Source organism: Schistocerca gregaria, chromosome 9 (genome assembly GCF_023897955.1).
Source record: "Schistocerca gregaria isolate iqSchGreg1 chromosome 9, iqSchGreg1.2, whole genome shotgun sequence".
NCBI classification, from domain to species: Eukaryota; Metazoa; Arthropoda; class Insecta; order Orthoptera; family Acrididae; genus Schistocerca; species Schistocerca gregaria.
Genome location: NC_064928.1, coordinates 184,815,885 through 184,843,067, shown reverse-complemented (window position 1 = coordinate 184,843,067; position 27,183 = coordinate 184,815,885). Strand labels below are relative to the sequence as shown.

At 45.5% G+C, this 27,183-nt stretch overlaps 1 protein-coding gene across 2 annotated transcripts in view; it reads right to left on the bottom strand.

Annotated features, from left to right (window-relative positions):
- Positions 1–27,183, bottom strand: part of LOC126291772 (1-phosphatidylinositol 4,5-bisphosphate phosphodiesterase) — a 372,603-nt gene that overhangs the window by 273,715 nt on the left and 71,705 nt on the right. For both annotated transcript variants that reach the window (XM_049985456.1, XM_049985457.1), the window contains exon 2: positions 6,474–6,560. The gene's annotated coding sequence lies outside the window, so the exon portion shown is untranslated. The remainder of the gene's footprint in view (positions 1–6,473; positions 6,561–27,183) is intronic.

Genomic DNA, 27,183 nt, shown 5'->3' with positions numbered 1-27,183 from the left:
CATATTACACTGTATAAAATAACTTCAGAAATCAGCCGAATGTATTTCTCCAACAGATTCAATCATTTTTTATAATTATGTAGCTATATATGTTGCCATGTATTTCAAACACATTTTAACAAAAGAATAAGAACGGAAAATAGCTTACTATCTTAGCCAATAAATATCATTTATCTTAAAATGGGCATATTATTTATTAATACACATTTTTCACCCTGAACTCCAAAACAGTTACCACAAACTACTTTAAGCAAAGCCAAATTTTACCAATTTGTCTGTGGAGGGCTCCAACTCTCCTTTTGTTAAGCGATATTCAATTCCCCCAAACCCCCTCTCCCCACCCCTTCTCCCCCCCCCCCCCTCACCCCCGTTGACCGACTTCTAGAATCGCCCCTGTATCTGTTATTGTTCAGTGCTATATTCAGTAGAACGTTCTGTCACACAGTTTGCGAATTTCGTGATGGCAGAGTTCGCGGAGCCACGTGTCCACATTAAATTTTTGTGTGAAACTCGAGAAAACCTTTACAGACACACCAGGTCGAAATCAAAGGTGACCCTCGTCCAGGACGCCCTTCGACGTCTACCGATGACGCTCGTGTTAAGAACGTCAACGAAATTCGTGTCCCAGGGACAAATTCTCAATCAATGGTACTAAAGGGACGTGTTGCGACGCCTTCGAGAAAATATGAGATGGAAATGGCTGAAATGTGACGAGACAATTTATGGTTCTCGTATCACGATAACGCAGCCGCAGATTCGTCTCTTTTGGAGCGTGAATATTGCACAAAAATGAAATCACTGCACTGTCTCATCCGCCGTACCCTCCAGACCTACTGACTTTTCTCTTTATTTCCAAAGTTGAAAACCCCTTTGAAAGGACGAAGATTTCCAACGATAGATGAGATAAAAGAAAGTCTGCAGATGGCGCTAGCAGTGGCCCTGAACTTCTATAACTTGAGCTGAACTGACCGCCATGTTCTCCCCAAAGTACAGAGTACTCAAACTTGTTCGCATATCAGTCACCATGCTAGTGGAGACTTCTAATTAAATGTACTGAAGAATTTGTCGTAAATATGGGTGGCCACTCATCTGTTAACTACGCCAACCACCAACCACTGCAGAAACGGTTTTCGCATGTTTGCAGTTCCTAGCGACCCAGAACGAAGAAAAAGATGGGCTATAAATTGCCGGAGAGACAGCAGGGACCAAGGACCAGGCGCTCAGTTGCGTATCGTTAAGTATATGTTACTAAATGTAGTTATAAAAATGAAACCAACAGTGTACCATTGAGATTCTTCCCCCAGCCGAAAAGTGTAATGAAGCAATCGTCTCAAAATTTTTCGAGCCCTGAGAAACTTTCGTTATTGGTAAAATAGAGCGGAAGATTATAAGCATACATACACAAACTGAATAATTCTGATCCCCATTTCTTAAAAGGGTACGGTAGGACGAGTGATGATAAAGATATTTCTACAGCAGATTGGTCACTGTGACGAAATCTGCACCACTGACCTAACTTCCAAATGCATGACACAGGCTTAAGTGGTTTTATGACACAGTAGACGTGTACATTTTGACGGCATGAGTTTCAGAACTGCTATTACTTCCTTATGTTGCATCTCGGTAGGAGACATAGCTACGAAACTATTTCAGATACTTGTCTGTCATTTCTTCCTTGAATTGTACTAACTTGTCATGAAGTACACAAAATGAATACTGGTTAAACGATAAATGCAACTATTGATAAACATTCGTTTCACTATCACATGAAACTGTACTTTTGCCCCCTCTATACAACAAAACTGCCACATTTCTTAAAGTAGGTACTTATGTTTAAAAAAATAAACACCACTCTTACAAGTGCTTCTTTACAGGCAAAAACTAACAAATAGGTATAGATTGTTACTGCATAACATCCATATTTGATGGCATGCGTACCGAGTTCTTAACTCTTTACATTTAATATTTGCAGACCATCGCTCAACTTCCGAGTCTACATTTTTAAAGCTGTGTAAAGTTTTTGTGTTATATGAAATGAGCATTCTAAATATCTCGATACACATTAACTGTTCGGCACACTTCATACATGAAATATCACATATTTTATAGGAACTAAACGTATAAGGCTGCGTGAATACGTTAAAAGGTAAACATTGCAGAATCCTCAGAGTTGGAAATTCATGGCGGACGAGGCGCCATTTCGAATGTCGAACCACCTTCTTCTTCCACCTGTGCGACTGGATGAAGCACTACGTCAGCATCGCAGCACATCCTCATATTTACTTTTCTCAAACACGGCAACGTCAAACAATGTCATTATGGGTTACTTACGCACTAGGTCGGTCACCGGCCTTGTCGCAGTGGTAACAGCGGTTCCCGTCAGATTACCGAAGTTAAGCGCTGTCGGGCTGGGCTAGCACTTGGAGGGTGGCCATCCAGTCTGCCAAGCGCTTTTCGCAAGCGGGGAGCACTCAGCCCTTCTGAGGTCCCTTATCATTTAGCTACAAAATAGCAGGTCAGCAACTGGAAGCAGTTAATTCCATAAATTATCTGGGAGTACGCATTAGCAGTGATTTAAAATGGAGTGATCATATAAAGCTGATCGTCGGTAAAGCAGATGCCAGACTGAGATTCATTGGAAGAATCCTAAGGAAATGAAATCCGACAACAAAGGAAGTAGGTTACAGTACGCTTGTTCGCCCAATGCTTGAATACTGCTCAGCAGTGTGGGATCCGCACCAGATAGGGTTGATAGAAGAGATAGAGAAGATCCAACAGAGAGCAGCGCGCTTCATTACAGGATCATTTAGTAATCGCGAAAGCGTTACGGAGATGATAGATAAACTCCAGTGGAAGACTCTGCATGAGAGACGCTCAGTAGCTAGGTACGGGCTTTTGTTAAAGTTTCGAGAACATACCTTCACCGAGGAGTCAAGCAGTATATTGCTCCCTCCTACGTATATCTCGCGAAGAGACCATGAGGATAAAATCAGAGAGATTAGAGCCCACACAGAAGCATACCGACAATCCTTCTTTCCACGTACAATACGAGACTGGAATAGAAGGGAGAACCGATAGAGGTACTCAGGGTACCCTCCGCCACACACCGTCAGGTGGCTTGCGGAGTATGGATGTAGATGTAGATGAGGCAAACTGAGGATGCCCAGAAATTAATGCACCGCAGTTTTTTCTTCAACAACTCTTCATCGAACATAATGAGAATTACACACACGAAAAGAATGGTGTTTCATCTACACACCCCATTTTTCCATGTAATCTCCATCCCGTTCTATGGTCTTCCTGCAGCATGTCAATGCGGCACCCCACACATTCAGAATTGCTACCGACTGCCTCCAGGAACACCCTTTTGAGTTTGAACAGATCCGCTGGCCACCAAACTCCCCAAACATGAGGATTATTGAGCATGTCTGGGATGCATTGCAAAGTGCTGTTCAGAAGAGATCTCCGCCGCCTCGTTCCCTGACGGATTTATGGAGAGCCCTGCGGGATTCATGATGTCAGTTCCCACCAGCACCACTTCAGCCATTAGTCGAGTCCACGTCACGAAGTGTTGCGGCATTTCCTGCGTGCTAGCAGGTGTGTGTGTGTGTGTGTGTGTGTGTGTGTGTGTGTGTGTGTGTGTGTCAGGGGACCACTTCAGACATTTGTCGAGTCCACGTCACGAAGTGTTGCGGCATTTCCTGCGTGCTAGCAGGTGTGTGTGTGTGTGTGTGTGTGTGTGTGTGTGTCAGGGGACCACTTCAGACATTTGTCGAGTCCACGTCACGAAGTGTTGCGGCATTTCCTGCGTGCTAGCAGGTGTGTGTGTGTGTGTGTGTGTGTGTGTGTGTGTGTGTGTGTGTCAGGGGACCACTTCAGACATTTGTCGAGTCCACGTCACGAAGTGTTGCGGCATTTCCTGCGTGCTAGCAGGTGTGTTTGTGTGTGTGTGTGTGTGTGTGTGTGTGTGTGTGTGTGTGTGTGTGTGTGTGTCAGGGGACCACTTCAGACATTTGTCGAGTCCACGTCACGAAGTGTTGCGGCATTTCCTGCGTGCTAGCAGGTGTGTGTGTGTGTGTGTGTGTGTGTGTGTGTGTGTGTGTCAGGGGACCACTTCAGACATTTGTCGAGTCCACGTCACGAAGTGTTGCGGCATTTCCTGCGTGCTAGCAGGTGTGTGTGTGTGTGTGTGTGTGTGTGTGTGTGTGTGTCAGGGGACCACTTCAGACATTTGTCGAGTCCACGTCACGAAGTGTTGCGGCATTTCCTGCGTGCTAGCAGGTGTGTGTGTGTGTGTGTGTGTGTGTGTGTGTGTGTGTGTGTCAGGGGACCACTTCAGACATTTGTCGAGTCCACGTCACGAAGTGTTGCGGCATTTCCTGCGTGCTAGCAGGTGTGTGTGTGTGTGTGTGTGTGTGTGTCAGGGGACCACTTCAGACATTTGTCGAGTCCACGTCACGAAGTGTTGCGGCATTTCCTGCGTGCTAGCAGGTGTGTGTGTGTGTGTGTGTGTGTGTGTGTGTGTGTGTGTGTGTGTCAGGGGACCACTTCAGACATTTGTCGAGTCCACGTCACGAAGTGTTGCGGCATTTCCTGCGTGCTAGCAGGTGTGTGTGTGTGTGTGTGTGTGTGTGTGTGTGTGTGTGTGTGTGTGTGTGTCAGGGGACCACTTCAGACATTTGTCGAGTCCACGTCACGAAGTGTTGCGGCATTTCCTGCGTGCTAGCAGGTGTGTGTGTGTGTGTGTGTGTGTGTGTGTGTGTGTGTGTGTGTGTGTCAGGGGACCACTTCAGACATTTGTCGAGTCCACGTCACGAAGTGTTGCGGCATTTCCTGCGTGCTAGAAGGTGTGTGTGTGTGTGTGTGTGTGTGTGTGTGTGTCAGGGGACCACTTCAGACATTTGTCGAGTCCACGTCACGAAGTGTTGCGGCATTTCCTGCGTGCTAGAAGGTGTGTGTGTGTGTGTGTGTGTGTGTGTGTGTGTGTGTGTGTGTGTGTGTGTGTGTCACGGGACCACTTCAGACATTTGTCGAGTCCACGTCACGAAGTGTTGCGGCATTTCCTGCGTGCTAGCAGGTGTGTGTGTGTGTGTGTGTGTGTGTGTGTGTGTGTGTGTGTGTCAGGGGACCACTTCAGACATTTGTCAAGTCCACGTCACGAAGTGTTGCGGCATTTCCTGCGTGCTAGCAGGTGTGTGTGTGTGTGTGTGTGTGTGTGTGTGTGTGTGTGTGTGTGTCAGGGGGTGGAAGGGGGCGGGGCCAGGGGGCTGCACGATATTAGGGTGTGTATGGCCTGTCGGCACCAATTCTTGTCCTGGTGGCGGAGCCGGTACTTCACTGTGCGAATTACCTCCTCAAGGTCCTCAAAACGTCTTTCGTGAATGGCATCCTTTAACGGCCCAAACAAGTGGAAGTCCGAGGGAGCTACGTCAGGGCTGGCAGGTGAGACAGCCGCGGATGGTCTCCCCGACCGCTGCGAATCGTGGAGCTCCGCCTCCCCCGCCGTGCCCAGCGACTAACTGTACTACTCTCGACTGCAGATGCTCCACAGACTTTGCACAAACGTTTTTGAATATTCCCCACACTTCCTTTCTCTGCAGTAAGAAATTCAATGAGTGCACGTTGCTTGTAACGTACATCATCTACAGACGCCATTTTGAAACTGTCCTGCAGCTACGCTATCCGTCGGAAGTGACGGAAAGATGGCGCGCTCACCCAGGAGACTTCAAATAATACATACGGAGGTAAGGTTTCGCATTCGTAGCACGGTTCAATCCCGCGTCCGGCCATCCTGATTTAGGTTTTCCGTGTTGTCCCTAAATCACTCCAGGTAAATGCCGGGATGATTCCTTCGAAAGGGCACGGCCGACTTCCTTCCCTATCCACCCCTAAACCGACGAGATCGATGACCTTGCAGTTTGGTCTCTTCCCCCAAAACACAACCAACAACCGCATTCGTTGCATTGTTTCCGGCTGAGAAAAGAAATGCGGCGCGTTACTTTCTGGGCAACCCTCGTACTTGATTGAGAATTAGCGCCGGCCGCGGTGGTCTCGCGGTTCTAGGCGCGCAGTCCGGAACCGTGCGACTGCTACGGTCGCAGGTTCGAATCCTGCCTCGGGCATGGATGTGTGTGATGGCCTTAGGTTAGTTAGGTTTAAGTAGTTCTAAGTTCTAGGGGACTGATGACCACAGCAGTTGAGTCCCATAGTGCTCAGAGCCATTTGAACCATTTGAGAATTAGCGGCTCCGGTCTCGTAAACTGACATACGGTCGGGAGAGCGGTGTGTTGACCACATCTCCCTCCATATCCGCATCCAGTGACGCCTCTGGGCTGAGGATGACACGGCGGCCGGTCGGTACCGTTGGGCCTTCATGGCCTGTTCGGACGGAGTTGAGTTTCAGGCACTAGCTCGCCGTTCAGAGAGTTGAATGAAAGAGAAACCCTTATAACTACGGACGGCTCCCAACTTACGGCTGAAGTTCCTCTCTAGTGTGGCCTCGTCCAGTCCCAGACTAGCTGACAAGCCAGTGCGCCATCGCCATGCTGCTGCCAGCCCTTCTGCAACAACAACACAAACATTAGCGCAATAAGTAATAAAAATGGTTCAAATGGCTCTGAGCACTATGGGACTTAACTTCTGAGGTCATCAGTCCCCTAGAACTTAGAACTACTTAAACTTAACTAACCTAAAGACACCACACACACCCATGCCGGTTCCAGACTGTAGCGCCTAGAACCGCTCGGCCGGCACCAAAGTCATATCTGTATGCAATACACCTAAAAAGGAAAATTACAATTACTAAAAAATACTGCAACGGAGCCTTGCACAAGAAAAATCTGTATTCAGAACCTATATCATTGACGTCGGTTTGCCAGTTGGGGTTTGGAGCATATACTGTATTCAAATATTAATCACCTTGAAGGGAACGATCTATTGATACGTAATCAGCATGGTTTCAGAAAACATAGTTCTTGTGCAACGCAGCTAGCACTTTATTCGCACAAAGTAATGGCCGCTATCGACAGGGGGTCTCAAGTTGATTCCGTATTTCTAGATTTCCGGAAAGCTTTTGACACCGTTCCACACAAGCGACTCCTAATCAAGCTGCGAGCCTATGGGGTATCGTCGCAGTTGTGCGACTGGATTCGTGATTTCCTGTCAGGAAGGTCGCAGTTCGTACGAGTATCTGTGTGTAAAAATTACGAACAACTTCAGTTGGAAAGACCACATGGATAATATTTTGGGGAAGGCGAGCCAAAGGTTGCGTTTCATTGGCAGGACATGATTGTGGTTCGATGAACCCTCTGCCACGCACTTACATGTGAATTGCAGAGTAATCATGTAGATGTAGATGTAGGACATACGACGCTTTTCCCGATTCAGCTGGCACACTTGTAGATTTTGTAGAAGGGCCGCAGTAGATCTAGTGACACATACAAATTCATGTCCGGAAACGTCATCCAACGACGCTACAGAGCGTCAAAGATATAGGCGCTGACGCCTGTTAATGTATGCATATAGAGGGTGATTTCGTGATAATATGACAAACTATCCTAAACGATGGTAAAGGATAAATGATAGTTTCAATCTGAGGTGATAGTCCCTGTACCGGAAACGACCAAGTAGAAAGTTATAATCGGAAATCGTTTTGACACATCTGACTGTGGAATACACGTAGTGGTACTGTTGTTGCTAACACCCAAACAAGCAGATGGCAGAGAATCGGATCGGTACCAAACGTTGTACGTCGATAGAGTATCAACCAAAACACAGGTTTACTTCGTGCTGTGTGCTATCGTCAAGTAGAGCATGCGCAAACGGTAATTAAGAGTAACAGCAGACTTACGGAGGAAAGGAAACTCGTATGTGTTAGCTACCAAAATTAAGGTCTCCGGTAGTTGAGTCGGTAGAGCGCTGAACTGATGGTCCCGAGATCGAAACCCACTGGCGTTGGTTTCTTTAAGCAGTTTACACGTGAAATTGCTATATGAGAGGACATTTTTCTGACATGTGAGGAGGAGGTTTCGGAGTTTGTAGCAATGTTCTACTGGCAGGCTGCTTTCGCTTCGTTAGTTGAAAGTAGCAAACTTATAGCGTACATTTGTATATTTAACACCACACTTAGCTATGCAAATGTACTCTATAGGCTTGCTACTTTTAACTAACGAAGCGAAACCAGACAGCCAAAAGAATGTTGCTACAAACTCCGAAAAGTTCTTTTACTTGCCAGGAAAATGTTCGCCCATACAACAGTTTCGCACGCAATAATAATAACAATAAACAAATTGTCGCCAGTGAGGTTCGAAATCGGGACCTTTCGTACGACGATGTGACGCTCTACCAACTCAATTATCAAAGATTCTTGTATTAATGGCACACAGATACGTTTTTCCCAGTCTCCATAGTTCTGGTGAATTACCGATTACACATGTTCTACTGGACGACAGCACACAGCACGAACTAAATCGGGATTTTGCTTGATACTCTACCGACACAAGTTTGGTACCGATCTGAGTGTCTGGCATCTGGAGGTTTGGGTGTAAGATGGCAAACTTTCAGAGCTGGTAGTATGGACCAAAGCAAGAGAATATATCTAGTAAACGTGGGTTCTAAAATGCATACCTTAAGAGCTGTGAGCACTTGTTAAGAAGAGGAGATGTGTTTCACATTAGCGAAGATGAACAAGTGTTAACAGGTCCTTAGGTATGCCTTTTACAGCCCATCTTTACTGGACGTTTTTTCCTTGTTTTAGTCCAAGCTACGACTTCTGGAAGTTGCATATCCTAAAGTCTTTGCAACAACAGTATCAGTACATGTAGTCCACTGTCAGAGAAATTAGAACGTTTTCGCTGATCACTTTCGACTCGTTCGTTTACGGTACAACGGCCCTTACTTCAAACTGATACATTTACCCTTCTCCACAATCTTAGGAAATTTACATAATCATCAGGAAATCATCATGTATATACATACATTTACAGGCGCCGGCGCCTGTAACTTTGACGACCTGTAGCGTCGTTGGACGACGTTTCTGGAGAAGGGTTCCTATGTAAAACTTGATCTACTGACAGGGGAAAAATGGTTCAAACGGCTGTGAGCACCATGGGTCGTAACTTCTGAGGTCATCAGTCCCCTAGAACTTGGAACTACTTAAACCTAACTAACCTGAGGACACCACACACACACACACACACACACACACACACACACACACACACACATCACACACACTCATGCTCGAGGCAGGATTCGAACCTGCGACCGTAGTGGTCGCACGGTTCCAGACTGTAGTGCCTAGAACCGCTCGGCCACCCCGCCTGGCGACAAGGGAAAACTACCCAACGCATCCGTCTCAGATTTGGTGCTAAGATGGCCCAGTGAATAGATCATCAAAAACTGATGACAGACCAAGCGTGAAAACAGAAAGGAGGTGTACTGAACTGTGAAAAAAAGAAACCGTGAACGGTCCAAGGAGAAGTAGTGCAACATGGAGGAACGAAAAACAGCGACGTCGCCATCGGTAAGTGGTGGTGGCGGCGTTGAACTGAGAGGCAGACGGACCGCGCTTAAATTTTCACAAAATTATGAACTGTCTAGCCATGGAATGTTTGTTCTGATTCTGCAGTCTGGGCATTTTTCATACTATACATTGGTTACAGAATATGAGTCATGTGGTAAAGAGTCTGTTACCGTCGCAAGTAAATGTGAAGAATAGTGAGAGCAGGCGAGATACGACATATAAGTCTCACACAAATGAAAACAACAAATAAATGCGTGTGAAATATGTTACGACAAAAAAAAAATTACAAGAGTCAAAACTTCCAGTACGGAACGCAACTTCAAAAATTTTAAAAACATGTTCTGATAAGGCCAAGGGAGGTGGCAAGGGGCGGGTGGGGGCTATAGCCCCCTCGCAATGGAGTATCATATTGAACTGGATAAAATGACTTCAGAAATCAGCGAATATATTACTCCAAAAGAGTCAATCATTTCTTTTCGTAATTATGTAGCAATATAGGGTGCAATGTATTTCAAACACATTTTATCAAAAGAATAATAACGGCAAATAGATTACTATCCAAACCAATAAATATTAAATTAAAATGGGAGTCTTTCTTATTTATTAATATACATTAGATGTATATTAATGTACGAGTCTCACTTACAATGATCAAGTAAGCTATATATGCCGAGTATGCCTACCAACATTTAAATTCCAGAATGAGATTTTCACTCTGCAACGGAGTGTGCGCTGATATGAAACTTCGTGGCAGATTAAAACTGTGTGCTGGACCGGGACTCGAACCTTTGCCTTTCGCGGGCACTCCGCTGCAGAGTGAAAATCTCATTCTGGAAACATTCCCCAGGCTGTGGCTAAGCCATGTCTCTGCAATATCCTCTCTTTCAGGAGTGCTAGTTCTGCAAGGTTCGCAGGAGAGCTTCTGTAAAGTTTGGAAGGTAGGAGACGAAGTACTGGCAGAAGTAAAGCTGTGAAGACGGGGCGTGAGTCGTGCTTGGGTAGCTCAGTTGGCAGAGCACTTTCCCGCGAAAGGCAAAGGTCCCGAGTTCGAGTCTCGATCCGGCACACAGTTTTAATCTACCAAGAAGTTAAACATTCAAATTGCTGACCCCAGACAAAAACCTTGAAATCGCCGGACATCTGGGTCAAATCGTATTATTTTCCCGGGCAGGCACATTCCGTAGACACGCTTTTACCCTGAACTCCAGAACTACTTTGAGCAACAACAAATTCTATCTATTTGTCGGTGGAGGACCCAAACTCTACTTTTGTTAAGCGATATTCCATTCCCCCAAAAACCCCTCCCCCCCTCCCCCGACCGACTTCTAGAATCGCCCATGGATAGAGCACAGGGAAAACTGTAGAACTGTGAAACTAGTGCATTCATTTGTTGTAGCTTGTGTGGCAAACTACTGTATTTTCATCATTTCCTAGGGAGTGGTCACATTCACATTTATACAAACACCCATATAGGGCAAGGAGGCATATCTGACTCACTCACCAGTCGTACAAATTAGGAATCTGTTATCGACGCACCTATCATATGACGCACGTCCTGTCACTAATGGCGTGTATGACACACCAGGCGTGTTTCCCGGTGGAGGATTCGGTTGTCTTGTCGCCTCGGCGTCAAACGTTTGCAGTTACCATTCGAAACCCGCTTCCTTTCGGCTGCTAACAGAGTGGCTGTGCAGAATCAACTTCGATTATAGGTTCCTTCCTTACACCTCGCTGTTGCAAACGGGCGTTGCAACATGATACAGACACAAATTTGAAAACAGCGAACATCGGAAAAAAGAAAATTGGAATGAGGGAGTTTTTAACACGGTTCCCCCGCTTTGCAGTCCATCGCCGTAACCACTCAATCAGGACGCCGTTGGTTTCTACGCTGCTCTCTGTTGCACTTCCTTTGCTTGCACCGTTCACTGTTTCCATTTTATCACAGTTCTGTACATCTTCCACGTGATTTCATGCTTGATCTGTGTTCAGTTTTTGACGGGATTTACAGAGGCCCCTCTCAAACTCAACACAAAATAATTATTTAATTATTCCCATTATAGACCTCCGGTACAGTGGTGTGAAAACTTAAAAGTCTCACTGCCACGTAAAATAGAACGACAAACATGGACCATACATAGAAAAAACTGCTACCGTGTAGCACAGGAAGTAATTGAAAGAAATATGCAACGAGAGAACATAAATGACAAATTACATTCAAACGAAATAATTATATTGAAGTCACTGCGATTTAACATGGTCCCCGGACATTACAAAACACAGGCCATGTTTCTTAATAAAAAGTATGATTACCAAGGAGGGCAATATATTTTGTGCAACGTGTTCCCACGCCAGACACATGCTTGGTACGGGGGCTATTACATTATCAAATTTATTGGGCAAAGAAATCTAAGATCTCCGAAGTGGCGCAAAAAAAAAGGGTGCTATTACACTGTGATCCAACATTTCGTCAAAGTTTCAGAACGGCGGACAACAACTGCTTTGCAGTTGCGTGTACTACAATTTGTGTCCACTTGGAAGAGCAACGGAAAAGAAAGAAAAGGAATCGTACTTATGTGAAGCCGTGGATTTCACGGCGAGATAATAAAAGCACACATGAAAATTACTTGCGAATGGACCCCATGTACATTTCTACAGGGTGGTCCATTGATCGTGACTGGGCCAAATATCTCAAGAAATAAGCGTCAAACGAAAAACTACAAAGAACAAAACTTGTCTAGCTTGAAGGGGGGAGCCAGAGGGCGCTATGGTTGGCCCGCTAGATGGCGCTGCCACAGGTCAAACGGATATCAATTGTTTTTTAAAATAGGAACCCAATTTTTTTATTACATATTCGTGTAGTACGTAAAGAAATATGAATGTTTTAGTTGGACCAATTTTTTCGCTTTTCCGATAGATGGCGCTGTAATAGTCACAAACATATGGCTCACAATTTTAGACGAACAGTTGGTAACAGATAGGTTTTTTAAAATTAAAATACAGAAAGTAGGTACGTTTGAACATTTTATTTCGGTTGTTCCAATGTGATACATGTACCTTTGTGAACTTATCATTTCTGAGAACGCATGCTGTTACACGGTGATTACCTCTAAATATCACATTAATGCAATAAATGCTCGAAATTATGTCCGTCAACCTCAATGCATTTGGCAATACGTGAAACGACACCCCTCTCAACAGCGAGTAGTTCGCCTTCCGTAATGTTCGCACATGCACTGACAATGCGCTGACGCATGTTGTCAGGCGTTGCCGATGGACCACGATAGCAAATATCCTTCAACTTTCCCCACAGAAAGAAATCCGGGGACGTCAGATGCGGTGAACGTGTGGGCCATGGTATAGTTCTTCGACGATCAATACACCTGTCATGAAATATGCTATTCAATACCGCTTCAATCGCACGCGAGCTATGTGCCGGACATCCATCATGTTGGAAGTACATCGCCATTCTGCCATGCAGTGAAACATCTTGTAGTAACATCGGTAGAACATTACGCAGGAAATCACCATTTAGATTGCCATCGATAAAATGGAGGCCAATTATCCTTCCTCCCAGAATGCCGCACGATACATTAACCCGCCAAGCTCGCTGATGTTCCACTTGTCGCAGCCATCGTGGATTTTCCGTTGCCCAATAGTACATATTATGCCGGTTTACGTTACCGCTGTTGGTAAATGACGCTTCATCGCTAAATAGAACGCGTGCAAAAAGATCTGTCATCGTCCAGTAATTTTTCTTGTGGCCAGTGGCTGAACTGTACACGACGTTCAAAGTCGTCGCCATGCAATTCCTGGTGCATAGAAATATGATACGGGTGTAATCGATGTTGACGCAGTATTCTCAACACCGGCGTTTTTGAGATTCCCGATTCTCGCGCAATTTGTCTGCTACTGATGAGCGGATTAGCTGCGACAGCAGCTAAAACACCTACTTGGTCATCATCATTTGTTGCAGGTCGTGGTTGACGTTTCACCTATGGCTGAAGACTTCCTGTTTCCTTAAATAACGTAACTATCCAGCGAACGGTCCGGACACTCGGATGATGTCGTCCACGATACCGAGCAGCATACGTATAACACGCCCGTTGGGCATTTTGTTGAGTTTGTGAAGTGCAAGAGTTATCTGCAATATGTTATACCACTGACATCGGTAATCGTTAAAAAAATACGAGTGGAGTTACCAGTTTCCTCTATTTTCGAGTTTTCCTGTAAAGATCTTCACAGACGAGATGAGTTTGTAGTTACTCAGTGGTTTGCAGCATATCCATATAACGACCTTGCTAAGGGTACGGGTTGCTGATCATATAATTTCCACTCTATCTTCGGAATTGCACTGTGCAAGCAGTCGGTGGCATAATGATGTGTGGTTGATATTGAGAATTATAGCATAAATGGGCGATATTCTGGCAGACCATGTGAAAATACACATGTTCTCGTAATCCCAGAGCCCGGTGATGACAAATCATTGCAGAAACCATGGCAGCAAGCAGGCCAGACCAGACACAGTACCGTTAGCGGACGCCTTTGTGCCGGAAGAAGCGGCCAGCCTTTGTACAGCAGTTCGGAGAGTGACCGCTGTCTGCTGAGGGTACCCTGATGGTCCATCAGACCACCGTGCGTGGGGACAGTTGCCTCGTGACTGCTGGCTGCGGTGGATAACTGACCAAATTCGCAGGAAATATCATGTGCTATCACTATATACAGTGCATGTGGTTACTTTTTTTTTGGTCTCTCCGTCATTGTAGTATATGTACGAGTGTCTGGTGGTCGCAACTTATATGCATGATGCAGAAGTGATGATTTTGTATGGTGCAGGATATGAATTGTGTTTACTAATCTACATGGTATGGTGGAACAATCACTTGTCGTGATACAGCCTGGTTGGAGATCGGATCGAAAAATTCATGTTTTCCTAGACAGTAGCAAAGAAGTGCAATGAAGGAAGTGTTTTTGGTGATAGTTTCCGTATTTCGTGATCTGTAGACCACTTTTGCAGGGTTTAATTGTCAGTGCAATATAACTGCTGTATGTACAAAATAGTTTGCCACTGAAAGTCTCGTAATTTGCCCATCTGCAGCAAGTGGTGAATAGCGCTCTCACGGCAGCAGGAGCAATCTGGCGCGTAAATTTAGTAAGAACCAATCACAATGCTCGATTCACAGGAAGTTCCATGACGTCAGAGTCTCAAAACATTCTTCATGCAGGGCGACCGCCACTGTGGCTTTACAGCATCTCCACACCAGCAGTTGTAGGACATCGAAAATTCCAGCCATCTTTCTCGTCTGTAGGACAGTGCTTTTTTTTCCCCCCCGCACGATCTGTCGTGGGATTCGAAATATGTTATGAATTTTTAGATATGTATTTGTTCTGATTTTCCCGTCTCTCCTTAGGCAGTAGTGTGCTTCTAAAGGTGAGAAATAGAAAAAGTATGAGAAGTCACATCCATGACTCCAGCAGAAAATATACACTAAGCCCACTTAGCGTTTCACAAAAGTGATGATGAACGAAGCACCAGTAGGACTCAGAAATTTTTCTCTCACTGGCGGTGCCTACAAACAAACAGCTAAAACTAGAAAAGTCGTGGGTGTCCTATTTAGGGTTACAGAGACATTTATTTCCATTTCCAAATATCGTCGTTTTGGCATGTAGTATTGGATATTGCAGCTGATATCGATTTCAGGATCAGTAAAATAAATCGCAATTGACAATCATTTCTCAGTGACATAGCTTAGAATGTAAATATTGATGTAATCCCAGAGTCTAGAGACTGTCGAAATTCCAACTACGGCTCTCACAATGCTTTGTGTGCAAGTGTGTTTCGAATGGTAGTTTCGTGATATATATATTCAGTTTCTGAAGCGAATTGGTCAATTAATATTTCCTGTGGCATGTCTTCCCAAGCAGCAGGATCAGCAGAGTTTTGTGACATCTTCAAGATACGCATGTCACAATACTCCGCACATTGCTTAAACACCGCGTTTAATAAAGCCCGAGGCAGTTCGTGTTCAACGACAAGGGGTTTCTGTGTGCCACAAAGAAAGCTTGCCAGGGAGGAGGAGGAAGACTGAAGTACTTCCACGAGCCACAGGAAGTCCTCAGCGCGGCCCTGCGGTTGCTGCGTGTCGGTGCCGCGAACCCGGCGCGGCGCATGGCTCCGTGCAGCGGGCGAGACTCTAGTGGACGGCGAGACGCAATCGCCAGATGTATACAAGGTGAAAAGTATTTAAACCGACAAACTCTGGAAGGTTGTAGGGGACATCAAAACAAATGTTTTTCCCTAATATCATTTTCTCCTATGAGGATTATTTCAACCGGTGGAGGCCGTATTACACTCTTCTGTAGTTAGAGGCTGTATTACGATCTTCAGTTGTAAGCAACTGCTGTCCACCAGTGTAGTAGTGCATTGTTTCTGTTTACTAATGGAGCGATACACCTGGAGTGAGTACAATGATATGGTTGGTGCGTACTAAGTAGCGCACCACAACGGACGAGCTGCACAGCGGATTTATCAACAATAATATCGTAATCGCCGTATTCCGCATCATACGACCTTTGCTGCTGTGTATCAACGCCTGCGTGAGACCGGGTCATTTGGTAGATTACCTGGACAGGGACGCCGTCGCATGGTAGGAATGCTGCAATTTGAAGACGCTGTCTTGCAGCATGTGGAGCGGGATCCTTCAATCAGCACTTGTGCAACTGCACGTAACGTGGGGACGAATAAAACAAATGTAAGAACAGTCCTTCGAGAGCAATTGTTACGTCCATTTCACTTACAGCGTGGTCCACAACCTGGAACCAGTTGATTATCCACCCAGAGCACAGTTTTCACAGTGGTACCTGGAACAGCGTGAAATGCATCCTACATTTCCATCCTCCTCAACATGCACAATTGCGCATGTTTGGAGTGCAGATAACCCACATGCCACAGTTACTAGCGCTCATCAAGTGCGGTTCTTCGTTAACGTGGGGGTCGGTGTTGTTGGGGATTGTGTAATGGGGCCATATCTGCTACCTAGGCCATTAAATGGCAGGCACTATTGCAATTTTCTCGCCAGAGCATTGCCATAATGCCGGCACATTTCAGTCGTTGTGTGCATCGATTTCTGGACCAACGGTTCCCAGAAACGTGGATTCAAAAAATGGTTCAAATGGTTCTGAGCACTATGGAACTTAACTTGTAAGGTCATCAGTCCCCTAGAACTTAGAACTACTTAAACCTAACTAACCTACGGACATCACACATATCCATGCCCGAGGCAGGATTCGAACCTGCGAGCGACTAGAACCGCTCGGCCACCACGGTCGGCAGAAACGTGGATTGGCAGAGGTGGTCCTGTACCATGGCCTGCTCGATCCCCAGATATGTCCCCTCTGGGCTTTTTTGTGTGGAGAGAGATGCCCAACCTTGTTTACGCAAGTCCTGTCGCATCACAAGAGGATCTGGCTTCCCGGATAGTAGCAGCAGCAGCAGCAGGAACAATTCAGGATACTCCTGGGGTTTTTGCCCGTGTCAGACAGAACACGATCCGACGGTGTAACCTTTGTTTACGTGTCAATGAAGGCATTTTTGAAAATCTACTGTAACTGAAATTGGGTTGCATCAATGTGTGACTCTTGGTCATTAAAAAAATGGAAAAGTGTTTGTTGGTTTAATTAATTTGCTGTCAGAGAAATCTTCCTCTACCAGTTTAAATATTCCCCACAGAAAAAAATGATATTATTGAAGAATATTTGTTGTGATGTCCCCTACAACCTCTGAGTTTGTCGGTTTAAATACTTTTCACCCTGTACATAGCGCGATCTGTGACAGTGTAATTGCGTGGTCCCTTTCACTATACGAATTAGAAATAGAGGACTGCAAATCTTTAACATCATCGAAGTTGTTAGACATCAGTGTCAATTTCGAGGTGTACTGCGAATTCAGAAAGAAATAAAGAATATTCTTAAACAAATCGTTCAAACGCCGCCTTATGCTTGCTATATTAGCGTACCGTCATGAGGCCAGGCCAGCAGCTCGACACAGCGAATTTCGCGTCATTTTTTCCCAGGCAGCCATCTTGCATTACGTCATGGGAAGGGTGGGGGAAGGGAGGGAGTTGGGAATTCCCTGAACGAAACCCACATGCCGGCTGGTGACAACTTATGACGTCATCAGGGGGTGGGGGATAATTAATTGATCAGTTAATTTGTGTAATTGATCAGTTAATTTGTGTAATTAATCAACAGTACCAGACACTGGCTTTGTTCTCATTTTCCGTCACACCGACGTGACCACGAGCCTGTATAAAAATCACAATGGCTACCTCAAGACAAGAAGAAGAAGAAGAAGCAGAAGAAGAAGAGGAACTGTTACAAAACCCAGAGTGACTTTGCTTGTACAAGAAAGCTGCCAGTGTAATCAAAGTTAGTTCTCAGTCCAGAGCTACACAAGAACCGAGATGGGTGGCACCAAGTCAAAACCAAAACGTTCAACTCCATTTTCAATAACATAGGCCTTCCTAGTGAGGTTTCGCAGAAACAGTAAAACAAAACCTTTTTTTAAGCTCTGCATATATTCGCAACGCAATGTCTTCGTAGGCACTTTAACTCGACTGTTAAAAGCGCTCAGAATAACAGATTCCTGAAATAACCTATTTTCGGTTTTTTATTCCTGTGATTTCCTGTAGTAAACGTAGAAATCGGACAAATACTGAAAAACATTTGACTCTCTCAGCTTCGTGATACGTATATCAAAATTTTAAATTAAATACCTACATAAGACAAAACTTCGTCCGTCCACCAGTCGCTGCTATTCTCGGACAGTGCTAAAGGTTGAAAACTACAAAAAAATTAAAAAGTCGCCAGTATTTTCGTACTGATGCTAAAGTTTTGGAACGCTGATTTGGGGATTACGATTAGTGAGTACTAAAGGATGAAAACAGAACAGCGATACATCGTCATATAGACGAGGTAGTGGCAAGTCTTGCACTCAACACGTACACACGTATCTTAAGCCAGGGCACGTGGCAACAGGAACATTATTGTCCCAACAATTATGTACCAAGTCTTGTGCCAAGTGTTTGTTCCTCGATTCTGTCGACATCGTTATTAAAATAGCACTGATCGCTTTTCTTATTTTATGTAATAACACAAAATTCCAAAATAACGAAAATATTACATATAAAAATTACTTCTTTTTTAAGAAAGGTTCATTCAAAGACGAAAAATTTTAGACCTGGTGCTACGGCTAAACGATATTTCTGTTTTCTTACTCGGTTATTAGTAAAACAAAAAATAGCTCTTATAACAGAGACCAAGCAAATACTGAAAAAATACCAGTTAATCAGCACTAAAATACCGGTATTAGTTTTAACAGTTCTGTTTTTCCCATCGCTAATGCGACTACACATACACTATGCGTTACAGACGTCGATCAGCGGTAAAGAAGTACACATACACATGAACGACTGAAGTAGTGCTGGAGGGGATTGATACCATGAATCCCGCAAGGCCGTCCATAAATCCGTAAGAGTAGATGAGGTAGGAATTCTTTCGAACAGCATGTTGCAAAGCATCCCAGATATACTCAATAATGTTCATGCCTGGGGAGTCTCGTGGCCTGCGCAAATGTTTAAAATCAGAAAAGTGTTCCTGGAGCCGCACTGTAGCAATGCTGGACGTGTGGGTCGCATTGTCCTGCTGGAATTGCCCAAGTGCGTCGGAACGCACAATGGGCGTGAGTGTATGTAGGTGATCAGACAGGATGCTTACGTGCATGTCATTTGTCAGAGTCGTATCTAGACGTATCAGGCATTCCATACCACTAACTGCACACGCCCCACACCATTTCAGAGTCTCCACCAGCTAGTACAGTCCTCCGCTGACATGCAGGGTCCATGGATTCATGAGGTTGTCTCCGTACCCATACATGTCCATCCGCTAGATACAATCTGAAATGAGACTCGTCCAGGCAACATGTTTCCAGCCATCAACAGTCCAGTGTCGGTGCTGACGGGCCCAGGCCAGGCGTAATGCATTGTGTCGTGCAGTTATCAACGGTACACGAGTGGGCGTTCGGCTCCGAAGGCCCATAACGTTTATTTTCCGTTGGATGATTCGCACGCTGACACTTGTTGATGGCCCAGCATTAAAAACTGCAGCAATTTGTGGAAGGGTTGCACTTCTGTCACATTGAGCGATTCTCTTCAATCGCCGTGGGTCCTGTTCTTGCAGGATCGTTTTCCGGCCGCTGCGACGTCGGAGAATTGATGTTTCACGGGATTCCTGATATTCACGGTACGCTCTTAAATGGTCGTACGGGAAAATACCCACGTCATCGCTACCTCGGAGATACTGTGTCCCTTCGCGCCGACTATAACACCACGTTCAAACTCACTTAAACCTTGATAACCTGCCACTGTATCAGCAGTAACCAATGTAACAACTGCGCCAAAACAACAACAACAACAACACTGGATTCCGTGACTTATGCAAGCTGAATCCTCCATCTCTATTAATAAAGTTCATCCTCAAACGAATTTCAACAGCTTCTATCACCGCCCAGTCCCAAAAAGATGAAGTCGACGCCAAAATTTCGACATTTTCTTACAACACACAGTGACCGGTATCAATATAATGCTCTGCCACTATTGGGCCGTAAGAGCAGGCAGGGTATAACGACGGTGCTCCTTTCGTCTTTCATGGACTGCGCAAGTGGCTTGTCTAATGTACGAAAGACCACAGTCGCAGGCGAGCTTGTTAAGCCTCAGCCTTCCACAGCACTGAATCATCTTTAACGGAACGCAAGAGTGCTACTGTCTTCGGCGGAGGGCGAGAAATGACTTTTCCTTTGTCCTTGCTGAGGATCCGTCCTGTTTCTCACAATAGACTTCCCACGTACGGCACGAAAGCCACGGATTTAAATCTCTCTCTGCCTTGTTCTCTGTTTCTTATGGCCATCTTCGTTTTCACTGGCAGCGCCTTACTTCCTCCTGAGGAGAAGACCAGTTGACTTTCAAAAGTGTTGAAGCTCATCCTGCAAACCCCTGTCGTCAGTTATGGCGTGTGCTCTGTCTACTGAAGACTCATCATCTGGGACAGACAATGACGGCTATTTGAACGTAAATAAAAATCCGTTTGCTTCAGTTTCCGATAAACTGCATGCCCCAACTGTCACAGTCTTTGCTCCGAAACAAAAATGGTTCAAATGGCTCTGAGCACTATGGGACTCAACATCTGAGGTCATCAGTCCCCTAGAACTTAGAACTACTTAAATCTAACTAACCTAAGGATATCATACACATCCATGCCCGAGGCAGGATTCGAACCTGCGACCGTGGCAGTCACGCGGTTCATGACTGAAGTGCCTAGAACCTCTCGGCCACCGCGGCCGGCCCGAAACAAAATATCCAAAAATGAAAGGACCGTTCTTTTTCGATTTCCAGTGTAAACTGGATTTCTTCACGAATGGAATTCACGTGACAAGTTTGTTTGCTTGGTCATTATCCGGAGCAAGCACAGCACTATTCGTTTTGTAAATAAAAACCACCTTTTTCATTCGTCCCTGGCGCGTTTCGCCTTTTACTTTAATGCACCTTCCGTGGAATCTAGAATGATACAGGTTTGTTGTGATATGCGACATTTGTAGATTATAAAACAGCTCACGACTTTTTTTTTTACGTGAGTGAGTGATTACGTGCAGTTATTCGAGTTTCTGCTGGCATCTGCGTTTCCTCTCATCTGGTAACATGGTCGATGTCGCACTATTACTTCACTTACGAAAACGTGCTTATGTTTTATAAGTGAAACTACAGTGCGACCTCCAGCTTGTGACCAAATAAGAGGAAACGCAGATGTCAGCAGACTCCCGAATAACTGCACGTAACCACTAAAAAATAAAATAAAAAAAATAGATGTGAACTATTTTATGAGCTACAAACATCGCATACCAATCATTCTAGATTCCACTGAAGATGCCTCTCAAAGTAAAAGGCAAAACACGTCAGGGACAAATGAAGTAAACAGCAGCAAAAAAAAGGCGGTTTTTATTTACAAAATGGAATTCACATTCTTTAAAAATGTTTGTAATGTATGTTCACCGTGCAGCCACACTACATATCATTCGTCACAATATCTGTAAGATATTGTGGATTTCGTGATAGCAGATTTCAGTGCTTTTACCTTGACATCCTCTATAAACAAATTGCTCACCGAAGGTGACAAGATTGGTTGGTTGGTTTCTGTAAAGGGAGGCGGGGGGAGGGGGGAGGGAGGACCAAACTGCGAGGTCATCGGTCCCTTGTTCCGGGAAAATAATTACCCAAGATAAAGAAGATGTACAGCACAATAACAGGAGAATGGAAAAACCAGAAAAACGACAGAAGGACAACCAACACTACTATGGGCAAAACAGGAAAAGTAAACCAAAGAGAGAAGCAAGAAACAAGTAGAAGGGATAAAAACAAGAGAGCGCAGATAATCGTGGCTGTCCCACCATGAGAATAAAAAGGAAAAGCCAGCCACTCTGCGACACATTAAAACACCCACCCCAAACGCATTAGAGGGGAAAACACAAAGGGACAAAGGACATGCGCGAAAACTTATATAGAATGATAAAACCAAGCGTCACGTACAAAACGTAAAACTAAATTAGCAGCCGTCCGCTGTGGACGAGCGGTTCTAGGCGCTTCAGTTCGGAACCAAGCGGTTGCTGCAGTCGCAGGTTCGAATCCTGCCTCTGGCATGGATGTGTGTGATGTCCTTAGGTTAGTTAGCTTTAAGTAGTTCTCGCAGGGCAGACAAAGACGGACAGCTCAACAAGATATCGGCCAATGTCAGCCGGGCACCGCACCGACACTGAGGTGGGTGTCACCCAAGTGTGGCCAATGGGGAGCCGGCAGAGAACCAGCGTCCCTGCGAGAGATCCGCGTGGAGGTCTTCCACACATCCGTAATCTCCTTAATAGCACGCAGTTTGTTGTGTGTACTGAGGTTATACTATTCCGTCTCCCAAAGCCGAAAAACCTTGCGGCGTAGTACTGAACGCAGGTCAGTTACAGAGAAGCCTGTTTGGCCAACCTTTCGGCAAGTATGTTGCCTGGGATTCCGACGTGATCTGGGGTCCAGACAAAAACCACGAACGACTGGACGAGGGTAGCACTGGTCGATAGCTTGTAGGCTGCTCAAGGAGTCAGTACACAGAAGAAACGACTCCCCTGGGCATGAACGGATGTGCTCAAGTGCACGAGATAAAGCCACCAGCTCGGCAGTGAAAACACTGCAGCCATCGGGCAAGGAATTTTGCGGATTATGTCCTCCATGGACATACGCGAAGCCGACGTGATCATCAGCCATCGGTGTAAACTTCATGTCCTCGGTACATGTCAAGAATAGAGAGGAAGTCGCAGCGGAGAGCAGTGGGGTTAAATGAGTTCTTAGGGCCACGTGAAAAGTCCAGACAGAGCTGCGAGCTAGGTGTACACCAAGGAGTAGTACCTAAATGGATCTCGAGTATAGGTGGTAAAGACAAGGACTCCAGTTCAGAAAGAAGGGATCGGACACAAACTGCAATTGGAAGGCCTGACCTGGACCGCCGATGCGGGAGATGAATCGCTGTGGGTGGGAAAAGGAGACTAATTCGGATGTGCAGAAGAACCAACCTGCAATGGAGGGACTCCAGCCTCCACCAGGACACTGGACTCGTCCTAAAAGCTTCTGTCGCTAGGCGAACGCCTCAGCGGTACACTGGTGGCGATATCCCCTGCATTTTGGGAGTCCTTCCCCTCAAGCAGGTACTCTGGCAACAACTGAAGGAGTTTTTCCCCTACCACTAAGAGGACAGATGTATTCTGGAGACCCAGAGGGCCCACTGTTCGTGGCACGGAGAGTGGTATGACTGGTACTTGTCATGACGATGGTAATGTGGCTGCAGTGAATGTGGACCAACTGAATGGGGTGTAATTGTTCAAATTTACGTTTAGCCTCTCGGTAAGTCAAGCGGTCCAGGGTCTTGTACTCCATGATTTTCCACTCCTTTTGGAGTACTTTGCAGTCTGGCAAGCAGGGGGAGTGCTGCTCTCCGCAGATGGTACAAGTGGGAGGAGGCGCACAGGGAGTATCTGGATGCAGTGGACGTCCGCAGTCTCGACATGTGGCGTTGGAAGGCATGTGCCTGAATTTCCAGCACTTAAAGCACAGCATAGGAGGAGGGACGTACGGTTTAACACCATAGCGGTAAACCATCACCTTGACCTTTTCAGGCCATGAATCACCCTAACAGGCAAAGATGAAGGCACTGGTAGCAGCCCTGTTGACTTTGGGTCCCCTGTAAACGCGCCGGAAGAAATGATCACCCCACCATTCTAGACTGGCGCGGAGCTCGTCGTCAGACTGCAAGAGGAGGTTGCGATAGAAAATAATCCCATGGACTATGTTGAGGCTTTTATGCAGAGTGACGGAAACAGGAATATCATCCAGCGAGACACAAGCGAGTAACGCACAGGATAGGGCTGGGGATGCTGTCTGAATCAAGACTGCACACTTCTCATCTTGTCGATCTTGCCCTTCCTAGAGACTGTTGGCGCCGTACATTCACTAGCAAGAGATGACAGCCATTGCAGGTCTCCCACCCTGATGCCAGCCACTCCGATCTGGGGCTCTCCCCGCAGGCGCCACCCAGCCACAGCAAAGGCCACCTGGCATGATGGCCACTGCCGGGAGTCCTGATGCCCCAGGAAGACAGACATCTACTCCTTGGCATACGTGGGGAGTTTACAGCTCAGGCATCAGCAGTGCGATCCCTGTGTTGTCAGGGGGCTGCCATAAAATGGGTACATGACGGCCCCACCACGACGGACTGACTACCATGCTGGATATTGGGCGCAGAGAGGTGAAGGACAGCAAACAATAGAAGAAGATGACATACCCCAGAAAGTGTACTTGGCCAAATATTTGTTGAAATGCAGGTGGAGATGCAAAGCTATGACAAGATATTAAGGAGAGCGGATCTAAGAGCACTAGATAAGTCATACACCATGTAAGGCATCCTTCCCCATTTGGCCCACAGTTCTGTAGACTTTGGAAAGTGGCAGGTCAAGCCATAAAATGGGACCTGAGCTTATAGGGCCGAAAAGTGAGACTCCTTTTCGTCGCCTCTTACGACAAGTAGGTATACCTCGGGCCTATTCTAACCCCTAGACCCGCAGGGGGAAATCACGTAAATAATGAAGAGATACTGAACAGAATTGGGGAAAAGATAAGTTTGTGGTACAACATGACCAAAGAAAAGGATCGGCTGGTAGGGCACATTCTAAGACACTAAGACATAAAGGGATCACCAATTTAGCACTGGAAGGAAGAGTGTGGGGTAAAAATCGTAGACGGTGACCAAGAGATGAACACAGTCAGCAGATTGAGAGAGATGCACGAGTAGGTTAGAGTAGTTACTCGGAGATGAAGTGGCTTGCACAGGATAGAATAGCATGGAGAATTGCATCAAACCAGTCTTCGGGCTGAAGGCCGCCGCCGCGGAACACAAATCTTTTTGCTGGCTTGAATGGAGATGAGCTGCTAGGCGTAACAGGTTCTCCCTTTTCTCATGTGAAATGATCAGTGAACATGAATGATTTTAGGAGTGTTTTATGTAAATCTCAATATACTACACTCAGTATACAAAGGTATACACTAGGTGATAAATATTTTTGGCAAGTTCTTTCTAGAACCACATAGATTTTACAAACCAATGTAAGCTCTGATCTCTGTAAGATCTGTTTCTTTAGCGTGTCTTTCCCTAGGAGAGTTACCATGAACTTCAAAAATATGTTCAAATGTGTGTGAAATCTTATGGGACTTTACTGCTAAGGCCATCAGTCCCTAAGCTTACACACTACTTAACCTAAATTATCCTAAGTACAAACACACACACCCATGCCCGAGGGAGGACTCGAACCTCCGCCGGGACCAGCCGCACAGTCCATGACTGTAGCGCCTTAGAGCTCTCGGCTAATCCCGCGCGGTACCATGAAGTAAATATTAATACATGTTGCAATAATGAGTATTATATTTTCACCCAAAAATAGCTTCGTAATTTATCTATTTCCTTGTTATAATATCTTGACTTTTGGTTCCAGCTAAATGTGTAACAAATGTTACAAAATCTTGTTTTAACATTGGTAGGATATTCACTTTTCCTCCATTTAGCTAGTCCAACCTTTCCTAAAACAAATAAACCCTTTTGAATTACTTCATTGCGTTATTCATATTTATCATTTCATGCCGCGTCTTGTGCCATTCCCCGACCACAAGCACACTCGAGTACACAATTATCATTCTCTGAGTTAAGGAATATGACTGTCAGTATCTTCATCAGTCGGCTCACGAAACCACTCCAGCCATATGTCAAGATATCTGCTAAACTCTGTCCTACCTTTTTTAACTTTGGCATTTATTCCAAAAACTAAAGATATAGAGAATATTTAGTTTTCACAGGTAAGTATTCTACAAGGTGCGTTTCATAAGTAATACGACCAAATTAAAAAAAAAATCATTTATTGAATATATTCGTACAAATAATTTTCAAACTAGCACCCTCTTGCGTCGATACACTTCTGGAGGCGGTGTTTCCATGCCTGGAAGGGATCCTAGAGTGCCTTTTCCCGAATGTCCTTTAGAGCTGATGTAACATGCGCATGGATGCTTACAATCGTGTAACAATATTTTCCTTTCATGGCTGCTTTTAACCGAGGAAACAAAAAAAGTCAACGGGAGCCAGGTCAGGACTGTAGGGAGGCTGGGGAACCAACGGGCTCTCGGTCCTGGCCAGGAAGTCGTTTTCAGTGAAGGCGCTGTGACTCGGCGTGGCGAACTTTCCACGTGTCCTTGAGGTCGCTTCGGCATCGCGAGACCCTCCTTTTCAGTCTTTTGAGCACTTCCAAATAGAAACCTAAGTTCACTGTAGTCCCGGTAGGTACGAATTCGTAATGGACAATGTCTCTGACGTCAAAGAAGACAATGAGCATGGTTTTGATCCTGGACTTGCTCATGCGCGTGCCTTCTTGGGATGGAGTGACGATGGTGTGTGCCACTCTGAGCTCTGCCTTTTTGTCTCAGGGTCGTACTCAAAAATCCACCACTCATCACCGAGTTTTAAAAAATGACGATCATTTTCACACATTTCCAACATTTGTCGGCATCGAAGCATGTGCTTGCGTTCGTCGGCCAACACTTTTGGGACGAGTTTGGCAAACACCTTTCTCATGTTAAAATCTTTGGTCACAATACCGAAAACGGTTGTTTTTGACATGTTTAGAGTTGGTGCTATCAACTGAAGGCTCAGCTGTCTGTCAAGAGTTCAAACAATCGCGGACACGCGTCACATTTTCGTCAACTCGTGCGTTGGATGTCCGTCCACTGCGAGGTTCGTCGGTGATCTCCTCTCGGTCCTCCATGAACGACTTGTGCCATTGGAAAACTTGTGATTTGGACAAGTGATCAGTCCCAAAGGCATGCTGAAGTAATGGAAATGTTTCGGGGGCGGACTTCACAAGTTTAACGCAAAATGATCCATTATGCCGTGTTACATAAACTCAAAACGGGGTTGACGGAAACGCACGTCCTGACTCTCCGACAGCTCGCAGTCGTATGAGACAAAGAGCGTTTTGAAGC